Source organism: Mirounga leonina, unplaced genomic scaffold (genome assembly GCF_011800145.1).
Source record: "Mirounga leonina isolate KUSES-001 unplaced genomic scaffold, KU_Mleo_1.0 Mir_82, whole genome shotgun sequence".
NCBI classification, from domain to species: domain Eukaryota; kingdom Metazoa; phylum Chordata; class Mammalia; order Carnivora; family Phocidae; genus Mirounga; species Mirounga leonina.
Genome location: NW_023270825.1, coordinates 14,436,681 through 14,456,465, shown reverse-complemented (window position 1 = coordinate 14,456,465; position 19,785 = coordinate 14,436,681).

The following is a 19,785-nucleotide window of genomic DNA, read 5'->3' as shown; positions in this document are numbered from 1 at the left end:
CGCGGGCCGCCCTACCCCCTCACGCTTACCCCGGCCGGGCCGGGTGTCGCCTGCCGGTCTCAGGCGCTGAGCCCCTCACTGAGCCCCTCAGACCCCTGGCGGACCCTCGGCGATCCCCCGCCTCCTGCTGCTGGGAAACGGGGAAGCGCCGCTGTCTGGAAAGGCCCCTGCCCGACCCGGGCTGCGTCTGTGCCTGGGAGAATTAACACCGGGATGCTAATCTCATTTTTTTCCTGGTACTTCCCGTGTGTGTGTGTTTCTTGCTGCTTCATACTGCTCACTAACCCGACTTTCTAAGTGTAGGTTTTCTTCTTTGTGCGGGTGACCTTAAAGCAGACAGTAGGATGTGGATCATAAAATGACACTCTAGGTCCGGTTTCTTAATAAATAGCCGTGGTACCTGCATTTATTCTTCTAAATTACTATTTCGAATACCAATAAACTGTTGATATTTCTTGCATTGTAGTAATGGTGAAGTAAGATGGCTTGAGTATTGTGATCCTGGAGAATGTTCCAGAAACAAAATTACTGGGAGCAGTGAATTCCTCACTATGTCCGTTCAGCTCCTACTCCGTTTTCTAAGCCCCCTTTCTCACGGGATTATGCAAAGATTTACCAATACCTGTAAAAGTAATTAGAAATCTGTATTTTAATTTTTATTTTTTTATGTAGGCTCCATGCCCAGCATGGAGTACAATGCGGGGCCTGAACTCAGGCCCCTAGGTCAGGATCTGAGCTGAGCTAAGAGACATTCAACGGACGGAGCCACCCGGGTGCCCCTGAAATCTATACTTTTAAAGGTTTTAAGTGCAGGATGATAGCCACAAGCAAATACTAACCCATAAAATACTGAGAACTCCATGTCTAAAAAATCGGTTTTGGTTTCCCTGGAAAATACCCAAACTTGGAAATCTGACAAAAACTAGAATAAACTTGTATCCTTTCAAGAAATGTGTCTGCACAAAAGTGTGCTTTCTACAGGATACCCATACTTAGAATGGATGTTACCCAGTCTCTATTTCCTCAAAGATGTAAATTACCAACTTGAGTCCAGAGGATAGCTTTCTACCTCTTGATTGTGACTTCTAGTCTACAGGAAGGGAAGGGTCATCTCAAAGCAAGGAATTTACATAAATGTCATGAAAAGTAAACTCCAAAGGTGCAAGCAGATTTGGTGAACTCCACCAGAAAGGCTGAAGTAAAAATCAAATCCACTGTACTTCCCAGTTTGTGATCATCTAAACAGGGTAGTGAGGAACTACGATGCAGGAAAAACTGCGTGTAAGGACTTCATATAGTTTCTAAGCTTTCAGATGTCCTCAAGCTTATTATTTTTGCTATTTCCAGAGTGATTAGCTGTAAAACTTTTGTAATGAAAAGGGCCCTTGTCCTAATTTCCAGGAGCAGCCAAGACTTAGAAGGGGGTGGTGAGCAAGACTGGGGGAAACGTGCCCCACTCCACAGCTTGTCTTTGACTAGGGCTAACAACAATCTCAGGAGAAAAGAGGGGTTCAGATTGAGCACTTGCTGAAAAAAAAAGAGAACCCAGACCTGAGAAGTGGCTCTAAGCCATAAAAAGGTTCTCCGGACAAAGGCACATACAATTTCTCTTTGAGGCCTGTATTTGTTTTTTTGTCTTTTTCTTAAAAATATGTTTGCTAAATCACTCTAGTGAGTTCCCTGAAAACCCCTGGTGAGAAAAAGAAAAACTTATTATTTAAATTTAAGCCATGAACTTAGAAAAGATGAAATATTTTGTTGCCATATATTTGTGGTACATTAATTCCTAGTTACATGTAATTTTTTATGATGTAGGATGGTGAGGAATAAGAAATACTCTTTTCCGTTTCAGATTTTTCAGTACAATGTCTTATGAATCCCATGATACATATTTAAATACTCATATTAATAAGAGATTTAAATAATTTATTTTTCCATTATCATATTTTCTGTTACAATTTTTAATGACCCAAGGGTGAGTGTGAAGCAAAAACATGCTTAATTAAAGCATCCTCAACTGACAACTAAAGACCAAAAGAGACAGCTGAGACAGCTGGCTGAAAAATGAAGCATTCATGAATGCTACCAGAGAGAAAAATAAACCTGATTAGTTCTTCCCCCTACAATTTTATTTTTATTTTTTTAAAGATTTTTATTTATTTATTTATTGAGATAGAGAATGATAGAGAGAGGGCATGAGAGGGAGGAGGGTCAGAGGGAGAAGCAGACTCCCTGCTGGGCAGGGACTCCATCCTGGGACTCCAGGATCATGACCTGAGCCAAAGGCAGTCACTTAACCAACTGAGCCACCCAGGCGCCCCCCTACAATTTTATATAATCTGCTATTACTAACATCATATCAGAGAGTTTAATCAAACTTTTATTACTAGATGAGATTGCACCATCAGTAACCTTTGAAAATAGTGCAAATAAGGATGCAGGAGAAAGACCCCCCAAATTCTATACATCAACAGGTGGACATTTGTGAGACATTTTAAATAAAAGCTCTAATACCCTTTGGTAATCTATATCATGAAACTCAAGTTCCTAGTATGGATTTTTATATTCCAGACATCTGAAATATTTCTAAAATTCGACTAAATAACATTATTTGCTGGCCACTGATTTTGGTTAGCCTCAGCTCTGCAAAAGAAATATAAGGCAAAGTATATAAAAGATAAAAGCCAAAACTCATGATAATAATTCTAGCTAGCGGGGCGCCTGGGTGGCTCAGTTGGTTAAGCGGCTGCCTTCGGCTCAGGTCATGATCCTGGAGTCCCAGGATCGAGTCCCGCATTGGGCTCCCTGCTAGGCAGGGAGTCTGCTTCTCCCTCTGACCCTCCCCCTCTCACGCTCTCTCTCTATCTCATTCTCTCTCTCAAATAAATAAAAAATCTTTTAAAAAAAAATTCTAGCTAGCTAATTCAGCCAATTTATAAATTGTAGTGGTATTTTAACAAGCTGTCTGTAAATATATTTCTTTAACTATACCTTTAATTAACCTGTTTTATATGCAGAGCCTAACACAGGGCCTGGCACTACAGAAGGTATTCCATACACACTTGTTGGCCACTAAATATAAAAGAGAATACATGTGTAGTCACAGTAGGATTCCTTTTAGTTTTATCTTTTTTTTTTTTTAAGAGAGAGAGCATGAGGGAGGGGGGTGTGGGGGTGCGGGGACCAGAGGGAAAGGGAGAGAGAACTTAAGCAGGCTCCATGCTGAGCTGGACTCTATCCCACGACCCTGAGATCACAACCTGAGCTGAAATCAAGAGTCGGTTGCTCAACCACCGACTGAGGCACCTGGGCACCCCCTCTTAGTTTTTTCTTAAATAGTTGAAACTTTTGAAAAGTGGAACATTTTTCTGATCCCCCATACTGTATTAGTCAGGACTTCTTTGGTTGTACATGACAGAAACCCATTCAAAATGGCTTAAGATAAAAAGGGAATTTTAATGCCACATAGGATTGAAACCTAGAACTGGCATCCTAGGACTCAAGTGAGGTTTTCAGAACCAGGTCATCAGTTCTATTTTCCTTTGGGTTGACTCCATTGGCAGATAAGAAAACTAGCTGCCAACATCTTCAATTCTACATCATATTCCCTTGGCAAATCCCTACGGAAAGAGCTTGGTTTTTGTTTGTTTGTTTGTTTGTTTTTGTCTCAGCAGTTCCATTGGAAACTCCTAGACTTCAGCCCCATTGGCTCTGATTGGCTGAGTTTAGATATGAACCCACCCTTGGATCCATAGGGTAGTGCCAGGTGACTAAAACCCAGGAAGGGAGAGTGGGAAAGAGGTGATGCTCCCAAGGAAAACTGAAGTGGTATTACCAGAATAAGAAGGAATGGAAGCCAGCAGTGTCTACCCAGTGACTTGGATGCTTTAGTACTACCCAACCTCCTTTTACATAACTGAATACACATGCAATCTCAGCTTTTGAAAAATAACAGGTGTTTGCTAAATAAATGCAGCTTTAAGACAAAACTTCTAACCAGATTGCCACCCAAATACCCTCCTCTGAAAAAAAATTCTAAAGCTAGCCCCAGATGCCAGGCAGACCAAAGCAACAGATGCTGTCCATCAGTAACCATATTTTCAAGTACCTGTTAGATTTCACCTAAAGCCTCTAAAAACTGGTATATGATTTAAGTAAAAGAAGTCTCAAACCAAGTTGTCATCCACACTTCTACATACCTCGCCATTTTCTTTTTCCATATTAACAGCATCAGTATTCCTCCATGTAGGCAGGTTGGAAAGCTAGGCAGTTGTCTTTGGTTCTTTGCTGTTTCCCACCTTCCATATCCAGTTACCAACTCTGTTTGACTCCATTTTAGAAATATTCCTAAACTCCATCCCCATCTCTACATCCACACCTTCTCAATATCCATTGCCATAGCTTAGTTCAAATTCTAATGATCCAGTCCCTAGATTCTGCAGCCCGAGTTATCTATAAAAATCACGGATGCCTCTCCCATTTCAAGAAATTTTTCTAGAAGCAGTTTAGCCATCTTGCACCTTGAAAGTTCTTATCTGAATAGCCAGGGGAATTTTGAAAAAGAAAACCAAAGGTGGGGGCATCACAATGCCCGACTTCAAGCTGTATTACAAAGCTGTGATCATCAAGACAGTATGATACTGGCACAAAAACAGACATCCTAGAGGAGAACACAGGCAGTAACCTCTTCAACCTCAGCCGCAGCAACTTCTTGAAAGACACGACTCTAAAGGCAAGGGAAACAAAAGCAAAAATGAACTATCGGGAGTTCATCAAGATAAAAAGCTTCTGCATGGCAAAGGATACAGTCAACAAAACTAAAAGGCAGCTTATGGAATGGTAGAAGATATTTGCAAATGACATAACAGATAAAGGGCTGGTATCCAAGATCTATAAAGAACTTCTCAAACTCAACACCCCCAAAACAAAAAAATCCAGTCAAGAAATGAGCAGAAGACATGAACAGACATTTCTCCAAAGAAGACATATAAGTGGCCAACAGACACATGAAAAAATGTTCCACATCACTAGCCATCAGGGAAATACAAATCAAAACCTTAATGAGATAACACCTTACACCAGTTAGAATGGCAAAAATTAACAAGATAGGAAACAACAATTGTTGGTGAGGATGTGGAGAAAGGGGAACCCTCTTACACTGTTGGTGGGAATGCAAACTGGTACAGCCACTCTGGAAAACAGTATGGAGGTTCCTCAAGACGTTAAAAATAGAACTACCCTACGACCCAGCAATTGCATTACTGGGTAGTTATCCCTAAGATTACAGATGTAGTAAAAAGAAGGGGCATATGCACCCCAATGTTCATAGCAGCAATGTCCACAATAGCCAAACTATGGAAGGAGCCAAGATGTCCATCAACAGATGAATGATTAGAGAAGATGTGGTTCATATATACAATGGAATATTACTCAGCCATCAGAAAGGATGAATACCTACCATTTGCATCAACATGGATAGAACTGGAGGGTATTATGCTAAGTGAAATAAGTCAATCAGAGAAAGACAATTATCATATGGTTTCACTCATATGTGGAATATAAGAACTAGTGCAGAGGACCATAGGGGAAGGGAGGGAAAACTGAATGGGAAGAAATCAGAGAGGGAGATAGACCATGAGAGACTCTGGACTCCAGAAAACAAACAGAGTTACAGAAGGGAGGGAGGTGGGGGGATGGGGTAACTGGGTGATGGACATTAAGAAGGGCACATGATCTGATGACCACTGGGTGTTATACGCAACTAATGAATCGTTGAACACTACATCAAAAACTAATGATGTACTATATGTAGGCTAATTAAATTTTAAAAAAAGGAAATGATCTTATCCTTTGACTCACTAATTTCTCATCTAGTTACCTGTCATAGTGTAATAATAAAAAAATGCAAATCAAGACACATGTACCAGAATATTTACTATGGCATAATTTAGAACAATAAAATTAAGGAAACCTAACCATCCAACAATAGATAATACTTTAAGTAAACAGATTCAGCCCATATGAAAAATATTATAAAACCAAGAAGATGAAGTTTTCAAGTAAATTTTGGCAACATTAGAAATTTCCCATAATAGGATATTAAAATTTTTTTAAAATCAGGATTTAAAAAATGTAGAAGAAAGAGGAAGAAGGGAGGATTTATTTGTCCAGCTCCATCCTCTCCCGTTGGTTAAAGTTTACCTCTTGGGGAATTGGACTTAATGCCCACACTTCCAGGTTGCATCATCCAGCTTCTTCTGTGATCTCTGGGCCATGGGCTCCTGGAGCCCCAATTCCCAGGGGAGTAACGCAAAGAGTCCCAGATGGTAATTACACACACAGTGAGTTTCATTAAGGAAAGGAATTTCAACCAAGGTCAAAGAACCTAAATCTTTTATAATGGGCAGTAAGCTTCTTTGACTCTTGTCCACAAGGGAGGCATCATCTTTATTCTACTGGACAATAAATAAACCTGCTTTTTGTTCCAGAGGGAGACACTATCTTTGTCTTCCAAGGTTGTTCCAACATCCTTGAGAAGATAGTCTGGAACAAAGGCAGTCAGTGCCTCTGCAAACAAGATGTGCAGAAACACAGGAGACCCATGGAACATTGTCTCCTAACATAGATCCAACCTGCAGCAGCCAAGTGCTTACTTCCTGAGTGCAATACGTGATCAACACATATAATATATTTCTGCAGCAACTGAAAATATTGACTTAAGCTGGTAGTGCAACATATTATTGTCAAAGACAAAGCTATACACTTATTCTGAGGACAGATTTTATTCAGTAATACTATTGCAATAGGGAAGAGGGTCCAGTGGTCATTGAACTCATCTTCCCTGAAACAAAAGGATGGAGATTTTTTAAAGGCTGGATGTGCTAAGGAAAAGGCAGGGTGTTAAGAGGCAATTAGTCCATATGACTAGGACACCTGGGTCTGTTAACTGAAGCTTATCTGGAGGAGAAATAAACTCAACCTTTGTGGCAGGAGTCAGTGGTGCACGTTGAAGCAAGGCAGTCACCAAAGTTAGGTCCTTATCCTCCATTTAGCACTTATCATATTGAATTTTAGGAAATTGTTTATTTATGCAGATGCAGGGACAGAGGGTGAGAGTTACCTCCCTGAAGATTTGCATTTCAAAGAGACAGCTTTCCAGTCCTTCAGGAAAAATTTTAGGTGATAGATTTATATCTCAAAGGGCAGAAAACAGATTTATAATTGCAAGCTTTCTAAAGTAACTGCTCTAAGAGGGAGTTCACAGCCCTCTTACAAGGTTTTGGATGGAACAAATGGTAAATTCTGCTGGCAGCACTGATCTTTCTCAGGCAGGCATTTTAAGGGAGCTGGGATAATTCTAGGATCATGGCCTTTAGCTACTAAAGTTATGCTAGAATTTGTCGAGTCTCTTAGTGCAGAGGTTTAGATGGAGTTATTACATGCCAAGCATTCTGTGGTCCTCAGTACAGCGGCGTATAACTAGCTACCAGTAGGAAGTAAGAAATATATCTTAACATCAGTCTAATAAAGAAAAAATGAGACAATTTTGTTCAATGAACTTTTAATAGAACACCTTCAAGGCCATAAGATGCTTGCACAAATACTGGAAGATGTTATTTTATACTGTAGTAGTGATTCCTCTGTAATTATTGTTGACTTGTTTCAAGCTGCTTCATGTTTATAATGCCTTCAAATAGATCACCAAAGCTTCTACTATTTGAAAGCATGCGACAGAAAGAAGAAGGTTAAGAACCACCACCATAATCATTCCTAAACATAAATTGAGTGCCCACATGTGAATCACTGGGGTTGGTACTATGGAGGAGTAATCAAGGAAAATGAACCTGCAGTCTGTGCTTTGAAAAATTTATGTTCGAAAGAAGAAAACAAGATAAAGATATAGCTCCCCAGCAGCTATAAGCTCCTCGAGGACTTTCACAATAAAGAAATCAGAGCAAGGGCAGAGCAGGAAAACAGAGAATGGCCCCCTTCATGGTGTAGGCACACAGGCTTGCTCAGTGATCCCCTGCTTCTGGGGGACAGGCAGAGAACTCTGCCCACTTACGTGGACAGTAGGATTCAGATAAGTACTTTTAAAAACAAGTGAAAATATATATAAACAAGTGAATTAAATATAAATATATACACACATTTTAATAGAACTAAACACCATATCTTAAAAATTACAAAATAATTATAGAGTAAACATGCTCATATCAAGAGACTTTTTGGAATTCTATTGATCATTAACACCTACTATATTTTTTAAAAATAATGTAGGAAAGATAAGAGACAAAAGTAGATTTACTATAGGTTGTGCAAAAAATTATAAACTTAGGTAAAAGTATTTATGAAAAGATAAGTCTTAAGCTGATTTTGATGTAGGAGGCTAATTCCTGGAGATGCAACCACAGTCTAGTTGTAGATAGTACAGTTCCAGAAAAAGGAGATATGATAATTGGAGCTAAAAGAAGATAAAGCCAGGATATATAAAAGACAAGACAGTAGTAAAATACCATATATATTTCAAAGTCACAGACTTTACTATCCTAGGAAAGTATTTTAATCAACAAATAAAACACTATCTCTAAACAATATCTTTACATTTTGTTATTTTTATTTTTATTTTGTCCTATGCACCCTATGAGCATTCAACAAATATCTGATTTACATATTTTGTAGCCCTTTAAAAATAAATATACTTGTAATAAATGTTCCTGAATACAGATTTACTCATAATTTATTTTGCAACATAATGCCATGTATTTAAATGTAACTAAATAAGTTAATTTAAAATTTCTTTTGAATTACAACTTCTATCCATCTAATACAGTGTAGACAGGTCACTTGCTAATAAATACAAAATATTGGCGTTATCACTGAGTAATTCAAATGTTATTTACTCTCTTATGTGTGGTTCCTTCTGGTACAGTCTGGTTTATCTTCAAGAACTTAAAGGCTTTAATATGCTAACATAATAAAATTTAAAAAAAATAAATTAAAAAAATACAAACATTGTAGGATCTCAACTGTATGTTGCTTAAATATTATTCTTTGCAAATCAAGTTATAGTTACTCCCCCTACCACCACCAACACTAGAAATTCTCCAGCAGCTTCCCACTGCTTAAAATTAAGAGTAAATCCTTAACCAGGCCAAGAAGCCCAGCGTGGTCTGGCTCCTGTCTCTCCACCTTTATTTCTCTTCCAGCTCACTCGGCCTCCTGCCACCCTGGTCTTCTTGTTTTCTTTTGTTTCCTAGAACATGCCCTATTACCCTGCCATGGGGACTCTTTATATGTTGATCCTCATGTGCTGGGAGCGTGGCCTTCCTCTAGGCCCTTTAGCAGATTGACTGGTACTCTGTCGCCATTCTTGAGTCAATCCTTCTTGAAGAGGCTACGCTTCTCGTACCCTCTTATAACACCGGGTGTCTCTTTCTTAATACTTATCAAAGTTGTAATTTTATATCTCCCTGCATAATTCATTTATGTCGGTCTCCCCAGCAGCTATAAGATCCTCAAGGACTTTCATGATAAAGAAATCAGAGCAAAGGCAGAGCAGGAAAACGGAGAATGGCCCCCTTCGTGGTGTAGGCACACAGGCTTGCTCGGTGATCCCCTGCTTCTGGGGGACAGGCAGAGAACTCTGCCCACTTTCGTGGACAGTAGGATTCAGACAAGATCCAGTGCTGAGTTACAAAAATCCATTAGTCCTTAGGGAGGGCCTGGGAATCCTCTTGGGCCCAGGAATACCATATAAATACCAACACAAAGCAGAGGTCTGATGCTGCTGGGCTGGGAACAGAAAACTACCCCCAGAAAGACCACACAGAGATACAAGGTAGCATTTGACTGTCACAGGGAGAGGGCAAGAGTGCGAAAAAAGCCTTAACTGCCCGGGCCCAGACTCACAGACCTGCCTAAGCTCCAGAGGCTGGACAAAAAGGACCAAGAACATCTTTCCATTCCCACCACAAGTTTAAGAGTAACAAGCTTCAGTGGTTGACTGGGGCAAGGGCAAGAACATAGAGAGAGACCCCGCCTGATCTATTACAGTCCTGCAGGGTCTACTGAAAACAGAGGGTGAAGCAGGAGCAAATTAACATTGATATAGTACCATTATTGAATCTACAAACCTTATTCAAGTGTTGCCTTTGTCCAATTAATATCCTTTATAGGAAATATTTTAAAATTTCAAGATATGATCCAGGATTCCATTCGTATATTACATTTTAGTTTCTATGTCTCTTTTCATCTGGAAGTTTCTGGGTCTCTCTTTATCTTCCATCATTTTGACATTTTGAAGAATGCAGATTATTTTGTAGAATGTTCTTCAGTTGGGTTTGTCTGATGTTTTTCCTCACTACTAGATTCATGTTATACGTTGTTGGTAGGAGTACAAAAAGCAATGTTGTGTCTGTCTCAGTACATCAGATCCAGAGGCAGATGATATCTATTTGTTCCATTATTGGTTATGTGAACTTTGGTCACTCAGTTAAGTTGGTGCCTACCAGGTTTCTCCACTATAAAGTTATAATTAATTAATTACTATCTTGTGGGGGAATTAATCAGAAAATTCTAACATAAAATCTTGATTCATAAGCATTGAAAAATAAATTGATAATTAATATTTGCAGTTTGGTTCACATAATCTTTTAAGGTATGCTGTTCATGAAAGGTGTTTAAGGGATAATAAAAAGATTATAACCTGCTGATTTAGAAATATCACTATTTTGACCTCTGATTGATAAAAATACATGTGACAATATTTTTAGTCTGTTCATGATGTTCATTACAGTCTGTAGAGAATTTTCTATGAATGCTTAGAATAAAAACCTCATTCTTTTTTTTTTTTTTTTTTTTTTTTTGCGAGAGAGAGAATGAGAGACAGAGAGCATGAGAGGGAGGAGGGTCAGAGGGAGAAGCAGACTCCCTGCTGAGCAGGGAGCCTGATGTGGGACTCGATCCTGGGACTGCAGGATCATGACCTGAGCCGAAGGCAGTCGCTTAACCAACTGAGCCACCCAGGCGCCCTAAAAACCTCATTCTTAAGAGTAATTGGCTTTGTTCAAAGGACAGTCACTAATTTATTATGCACTGAAAAAAATTTTAAAGGTCACAATGAGGCATTTTGAACATTGGCACATCTTTTTTTTTTTTAAAGATTTGTTCATTTATTTTAGAGAGAGAGAGAGTAGGGGGAGGGGCAGAAGCAGAGCAAGAGAGAATCCTCAAGCAGACTTCACACTGAGCACAGAGCCTGATGCTGGGCTCATGACCCCAAGATTATTATCTTTTTTTTTTTTTAAGATTTTATTTATTTATTTGACAGAGAAAGAGAGAGAGAGAGCACAAACAGGAGGAACAGCAGAGGGAGATGGAGAAGCAGGCTCTCTGCTGAGCAGGGAGCCCGATGGGGGGCTCGATCCCAGGAGCCTGGGATCACCACCTGAGCCGAAGGCAGACACTTAACCGACTGAGCCACCCAGATGCCCCTCATGACCCCAAGATTATGACCTGTGCCGAAATCAAGAGTCGGACGCTTAAACAACTGAGCCACTCAGGTGCCCCTGAGTAATAGCATATCTGAATGCATATTCTTTCCTCCAAATTAACTTTTGTTGTTGAAATTTTTTATCCTTTTCTATTAAATTTTAAATATCAGCTAATACACAGTCCCATAAATAAAAATCTAATTATGGAAAGCAAACATGAATATTTTATAATTTATGTTGATCCATGTTCTAACAGGGTTGACACAATGACAGGACTCTTGGAAGACTTCAAGAGAAATAGGCTCATTTAAATCATTATTCAAAGAGTTATTTGAGTTCTTTCCTCTTTCCTCCTGAGCAAGACTGGGGAAAAAAGTTAAAATTAAAACTTCAATAAATGTGAACAATAATGTAGAGCATTAGCCTAAAAGTAGAGAAACAAGCAGAAACTAGACAGAAGGGGGAAAACTCTTAACAATTATGAAATTAGATTCTAAAATTTATCTGTAAGAAAAGCAGTGTTAACATTATAACATTGCTGCAGAAAGTAAGTAGTCAATTAAGAAGGCACATATGCAATATGCTCATTTCACAAGAGTTGTGGACTGGGGTGCCTAGGTAGCTTAGTGGTTGAGCATCTGCCTTCAGCTCAGGTCATGATCCCAGGGTCCTGGGATTGAGCTCTACATCGGGCTCCCTGCTCAGCGGAGAGTCTGCTTCTCTCCCTCCTTCTCCCTCTGTGTGTGCTCTCTCTCTCTCTCAAATAAATAAATCTTAAAAAAAAAAAAAAGAGTTGTGGAATAGTCCCCCAAAAAGCAATCATTTGGCTAACTAATAATCCTTCTCAAAACAGGAATTAAATGAAAAAAGGATTTAATTAAAATACTTCAGTAATTCAATGGCATTGATTGATTTCTTTGTTAGACAATAAGTGAACTTTAATTGGGTTCCAGTGAACTGGAAGATCAAAAAGAAGACCAGCATCTCCAAAGGTATTATATAATACTTATTATTACATTGTTGTGGTTGTTTTTATCAGATGTGAAGAGTAAAGATTGTTTTAAACAATGTCACACACAATGGTAATACATCTGCAGGAAAATCTGTGCCACAGAAGGAAAGTTCATATTGGTTACACATAACCATGGGATTGGCCTTCTGGAATAACAATAATGAACAAATAAAAAATGGGATGGGTTAAGTACGGATTTCAGAAAAAGTGTCAGAAATAAAATATTCTGTGGTAGGAGGAAAACATGGGAAGGCTCTCAACTCTGTAATTATAAATTAAGGGGTTTATAGCCTTTGAACACAATACACCTTTAAGAAAGATTAGGAAGGGGTGCCTGGGTGGCTCAGTTGGTTAAGCAACTGCCTTCGGCTCAGGTCATGATCTTGGAGTCCCGGATCGAGTCCCACATCGGGCTCCCTGCTCAGCGAGGAGCCTGTTTCTCCCTCTGACCCTCCCCCGTCTCATGTACTCTCTCTCATTCTCGCTCTCTCAAATAAATAAATAAATCTTTAAAAAAAAAAAAAAAGGAAGATTAGGAAGTATACTGTTAAATCATTGACATCATCTCATACAAATTTTGAACATCATTATTTTTCTAATACTTATTGCTTCATATCTTGTGAAATATTGTGTAGACAAATTATAAAGGAGATAGAAACAACATGATCATAGAGAGTGTCTTACTGCATGTAACAGAAATATAAAAGTAGTTTTATGTTTATGTTTTATATAAATAAAAATTAGTTGTCTTCCTTTTGTGTCAGTGGCTTAATGTACAGTTGATGAAGCAATAGAAAAATATGTGTTAGCTTTGAACCTTTCCAAATGTTGAATGTTGTAATGCTCTGTTGTTTTGAAATTCCAATAACAAAAAACCCTGCATTTTCATTTTGCACTGGGGAAATTATGTAACTAGTTTTGGTGGTCAGGAATGATCACTCTAATAACATTTGATGTGGAACAGGAAGGAAGAGAGGAAGCAATTCACATGGACATCTGGGAAAAGAGTCTTCCTGCTAGAAAAAAGAGTAAGTGCAAATAACCTGATATGGGACCGTGTGTGGTCCATTCAAGGAATAGCATAGAAGCCCATGTGACTTGGGTACAATGAGCCAATGTAAGGGGGCATTAGATAAGTTTAATCTTATCTAATGAGGTGGGTGAGGGGGGTCTTATGAGTTAGCGTTCAGAACTTTGGCTTTTAAATCTGAATGAGATGGCCAACACTGGAGGGGTTTTGAGGAAAGAAGTGACATGATCTGACTTAGGATATTTTGAAAGAATCACTTTGGCTGCTGGGTTGAGTAGTGTCAATAAAGGGACAAAGACTAACGCAAAGCTCCCAGGAGCCTAAAGCAGTGATTGATATAAGAGATAAGGATAGTTGGGGCAAAGTGGTTTGGTAGAGGTGGATTCTGGATCTATTTTTGAGGTAGAACCAACACTGGGTTTGCTAATGAATTTGCATGGGTATGTTTGAGAAAGAGAAGATAAGCATATATGTAAGGCTTTTGGTCTAAGCAACTGGAAGGATGGATGTACCATTTTCTGAGATTGGAATGACTTCAGAAAGAACAGGTTGGGTAGTGTAGGGAGGAAATACCATGTTTATGATATGCTAAATCATCACATATGTGTAGCCATTTCTGGCTTTTCTATTCTATTCCATCAATCTACTTTGTGAACCTATTCTGGTACACCTTGTTTTGATTATGTAGCTTCAGTGTACGTTTTTGATATCTTGTAGGGCAAGACTGTCCTTATCATTATTCTTTCTCAAATTTTGGGGGGGCTGTTCTTCCTGATGACTGTCAGATTCAACTATTCTAGTTATTGAAAATACACTGAATTTATAGGTTAATTTGAAGAGAACTGAAACTTTCCACTATATAATCTCCCTATCTAGGAACATGATATTTGTTTATTTTTTTTTTATATGCCCTTCAGTAAAATTAGTAGTGTTCTTCATGTGGGACTTCTTCACATCTTGTTAATTTTGTAGAAATGGATATTTGAATTCTAATTATGGGAGAAAAAGGATGAGTATGAAGATATTAGCTTTGCTGCAATAAATGATCCAAGCATCTCAGTAGCTTACAATAACCAACATTTCTTTCCCATTTACATTATTTGAGGCAATTGTAGGTCAGCTACTGTAATGTGGCTTAGCTGTACTTTGCTTTACACCTCTTCTCATTCTAGGTCTCAGGCTGAAGGAGCAGAGGGAAAAGAGCAAAGCCAACCACAGAAAGGCACTTAAAGTTTTAGAACATGTAGCATACTTTTTCTGCTCATAACCCACTGGTCACAGCAAGTCATATAGCCAGGTTCAATGTCAATGGGGGCCAACTCAATGTCAAGTCACATGGCAACAATGGGTGAGGATGTTTAATCTTCTTGCAGGGGAGGAGTGAATGAATAACCGGGGATAATAATACAGTCTGCCACAATATCCTGAAGGAAAAGGAGTCATGTAATGGAATTCAACAGCCTACAAATGCTTAGAATTTTAGAACTTCCAGAGTGGGGGCACCTGGGTGGCTCAGTCGGTTAAATGTCTGCATTCGGCTGAGGTTATGATCCCAGAGTCCTGCTCAGTGGGGAGTCTGCTTCTCCCTCGCCCTCTGGTCCCCACCCCCCACCAGCTTGTGCTCTCTCTCTCTCAAATGAATAAATAAAATCTTTAAAAAAAAAAAACAACTTCAGTGTGAAGTGGACAATTTTTTCAAGATATTGAGGAAGGGAAGGGGAGTGCTAGTAAGTGTGAATATGACACTTTCACAAGAAGACAAAATACGTTCCACCATGCAGCTCTAGACATTCTCCTCTTCTCAGAGCCAGTGCGGGGTCAGGGATGGGTGGTCAGGATGTAAGTGAGAGGAGGCAGTCTGCTGGGCAGATGACTCTTCTGGACTCATTCTTCATCGCGTCTGTGCTAAATTTGTCTAGTAATGAATACCATGAGGGTAGCACTCTGCTATTGACCCTAACAGCAAAGAGAGGGCTGAGGCCAGAGATTATGAATAGAATGGGACAAAGACACAGAAGTTCTTGAGATGACAATTTTCTGTTTGGTTTTATGAGAAGTATAGATATTATGTTCAATTAAATAATCCTTACTACCAAGTGTCAATATTTATCAAAATGCTAATCAATAGTTGGATCGTTAAACTCAAATAGTAACCTACAACTTGTATTATTTAGTACAGTATTATTGGAAAGAAAGCAATTCATTCAGCAAATATTTTTTTGAGGGCATATTATGTGCCAAACGCTATTCTAGGCACTGGGGATACAGCAAAGTGTCACCTCTTGGTGCTTGCGTTCTGGGGAAGAGAAGGTAGGGGCAGACAGAGATGATAATGTGTAGGTGCATACTTACGAAATTTGTTAAGGGTAGGTACTACAGAGAAAAAAGTGGCAGGGAAATGAGATGGGCTGGTTTGTAGGGAGGACCTCTTTAATGAATAACATTTCAGTGGGGATCTTCCTGAAGTGACAGAGTGAAGGGAACTCTTCATTAAGTGACAGAGTGGATATGTGGAGGAAGAATGTGGCTGTCAGCAAAGACTAAGAGCAAAATCGCCTTGCTAAGCCCAGTCAAAGACCAGCAAGGGGCCAGTGTCACATGAGTGGAGTAAGCAAGTTGATAAGGGGATGAGATACTGTCAGAGAAGTAGCCAGGAGCTACAGGACTGTTGAGTCTTTTTTTTTTTTTAAAGATTTTATTTATTTTTTAACAGTGAGAGAGACAGTGAGAGAGGGAACACAAGCAGGGAGAGCGGGAGAGGGAGAAGCAGGCTTCCCGCTGAGCAGGGAGCCTGATGCGGGGCTCGATCCCAGGACCCTGGGATCATAACCTGAGCTGAAGGCAGACGCTTAATGACTGAGCCACCCAGGTGCCCCCTGGACTTTTAAGTCTTGCTGCGGAGTTTGGATGGTGGTGTTAGAGCATTTCTGGAACTTAATTTTTTTAAAAATGAGCAGTACTCTAGCCAAATCAAAGACACTTGCCCTCCTCCCATACATGTATGTAACTGACCTTGTGGCAGATCAGAGTAGAAGGCAGCGATGTATTAATACAGCATGTACCACATTTCTAAAATCTGTACTTTTATTTTGTATTTTTAAAATTTGAAGTATATTGAAGTATAGTTGACACACAATGTTGCATTAGTTTCAAGTGTACAACGTACTGATTTGATAACTCTATGTTACACTATGCTTACAAGTTTAACTACCATTCATCACCATACAACACTATTACAATACCATTGACTTGATTCCCTATGCTGTACCTTTCACCCCTGTGACTTATTCATTCCATAACTGGAAGCCTGTATCTCCCACTCTCCTTCACCCATTTTGCACATCCCCCTACCCTTGCCCCTCTGGCAACCATCCATTTGTTCTCTGTATTTATGAGTCTGATCCAGCTTTTTATTTGTTTGGTTTTTTTTTTAGCTTCCACATATAAGTGAAATCACATGGTATTTGTCTTTATCTGACTGACTTATTTTATTTAGCATAATATCTTCTAGGTCCATCCATGTTGCTGCAAATGGCAAGATCTCATTCTTTTTAATGGTTGAGTAATATTCCAACATATCTACACATATTATATGTACACATACACACACCCCCCCCCCACATCTTCTTTATCCATTCATCTATAGATGGACACTTAGGTCACTTCCATATCTTGGCCATTGTAAATAATGCTGCAGTAAAATAGGAGTGCATGTATCTATTCAAATTACTGTTTTTGTTTTCTTTGAAATATCCAGTAGTGGAATGACTGGATTATACGGTATTTCTATTTTTTATTTTTTTGAGGAAACGTCATACTGTTTTCCACAGTGGCTGTAGCAATTTACTGTACTTTTATTTTATATTTTAAATATTTATACTAGGATTCTCTATATGTAAATGTCATATGATAGGTAGATTTTTGTTTTGATCCTTGTCATTTTTTTCAGTGAAAAGAATCTAGGTCTATTTTTCTTTTTTTTTAAAGATTTTAAAGAATCTGGATGACCCCTTACCAGTGAATAGAAATAAGGTACTCTTTCATATCATGTCCAACTGCATGAGGACAAGATGGAGTCAGAAGTGGTTGTCTGTCACGTAAATAGAATTTACACCAACAGAGGTCTAAGCCTATTTCAATTGTTAAGAATTAACTCATTTTTCAGACTTCAGAATCTGATTTTCAGAGTACAAGAAGCTTGATGGGAAAAGCAATTGAATGTAATCAGGCTCTCTTTATGTGCTTGGTTTAAAATTGTTTAGGCTGTCATATGTGATATGAATCAAAGGGAATTGATAAATATTTCTAAGAACACCTAGATGGCTCACCTGAGTGGATGCATAATTGCTTGTGAAATTCAGACCGAAACAAGCAAATTTAGAATAAAAGGGAATGTTTAATAATTGTATTTTCACTTTCTTAAAGCCTTGGCCAAAATAACAGGTAATAGCTTCATTCAAGAGCCACAAGAAGAAAATAGATCCTGGCAGATGGTCAGTAATTTGAGGTTAATGGAGGGCAGCTCAGGTGCAGAAACTGAGAAGCATTATCTTTATTTTCAAGGAAGTCACTGGTTTTATAGGGCTTTTTTGATTTGGGGTTTACTATAGTAGCAGCAGAGTATTAAGAGAATATTTCGTAGTAGGTTAGGAAAAATTATGGTTCAAGCATTTGAAACATCAGTAATATTGGAGTGTGACTACCTTTATAGCATAAAATAGCTTTTCTATGAATAAAGGCTCACATAAGTTTGAAGACTTGGAAAAGATGTGTGAAGACTGTGAAAAAAAGATTTGTAAATAGAGCTACAGAAATTAAAACTGTGCTATACTTTCAAAAAATATTGACCTCATGTCAATGACCCTGAACAGACCACCCAGAAACAGTATTCCTTCTATTCTAGAATTTATCATATAATGAAGGTAGCATTCCAAGGCACTGATTCAGAGTGTGCAATAAGTTACAGAACATGAAATATTAAAAAAACAAGAACTTTACAAATAACAAAATTTCCTAGAAAGACAACTATCTGCAACTGGCAAACAACAACATTTTGGCTCTGCCTTTCCAATAGCCAAACTTCTTTGTTCATTGCATTGACTATAATTTTCTGAACAACATTAAATAATAGTAGTGCTAGCTGTCTTATTCCAGGTTTTACTGGGAATGTTTCTAAGGGTGTATCGTTGAGTTGAGTATCATGATGTTGGCCATGGTTTAGGATAGGTATATTAGTAGTTTACCAATAGTTGTAATCTCTTCTCCCATCCATGATAGGACAGAGCTCTAATAATCACTGTACCCATAGCTTAGAAAGTGTCTGGCACAGGTAGGCATTCAATAAATGCTTGGTGAATAACAAATTATCAAGGGGATTGTATCAGAAGCTATGTGAAGTGTCAAAGAAGTCTGAAAAAAATAAAAAAGCTTATTTGAGATTTTAAGAAAAATTTATCTAGCAAGATTGGAATTACACATATAGAAAAGGATTAGAAAAAATACCCACTAGCTTAAAACAAACGAACTTTTTGATAATTTGTACTATACATATATATTAAAATATGTAAAAAATCTTTGAATTGATCATTTTAGAAAGTAAAGACCAAAAATCAGTTTGATAGACTTTTAACCCTTTAAGGATTATCCCTTTTTAATTCTTTTTGAAAAGAATCTTCAACTTGCTTTAGGTAGACTATATTTATATAGACTGATCTTCAAAGGCTTTGGCATTTTAACGAAAACAAGTTGTATAGCACTACGTTTTGACACGGTCAAAATTAGTTCCCTAAGCATTTAGATAGATGTCAAAATGCATATTCAAACATTACTATTTATTTCAAAATATAACTGTCAATTTTGAATTTGGTAGAAAAGTATAGTATTCACTGAACTTCATTCAACGAAAATCTATGAGATGTCTATTATCATGCATCCACATGTGCTAGGCTTTTGGGAAGGTATGGATAACATTAAAGTTTACTAGGGACAGAGATATTAAAATGTAGCACAACAGGTTTTATATAAGAGGAGTATTGAGAGTATCCTGTAGACAGGTCTTTGGAGAATCGGTAGAGTTCTAAAGAGAGTTGAATTGTGGCTTGGATCTATGCCAACCAGACAAAAGAGATGGGGGAAGGAGATAAGACACTGCAGCTATGGGACATCATGTGCAAAAGCAAGGAAGGCTGAAAGTACATGAAGTGTAGAGGGAATAGGAGAAATTCGGTGTGGCTAGAGCATCTTGTACA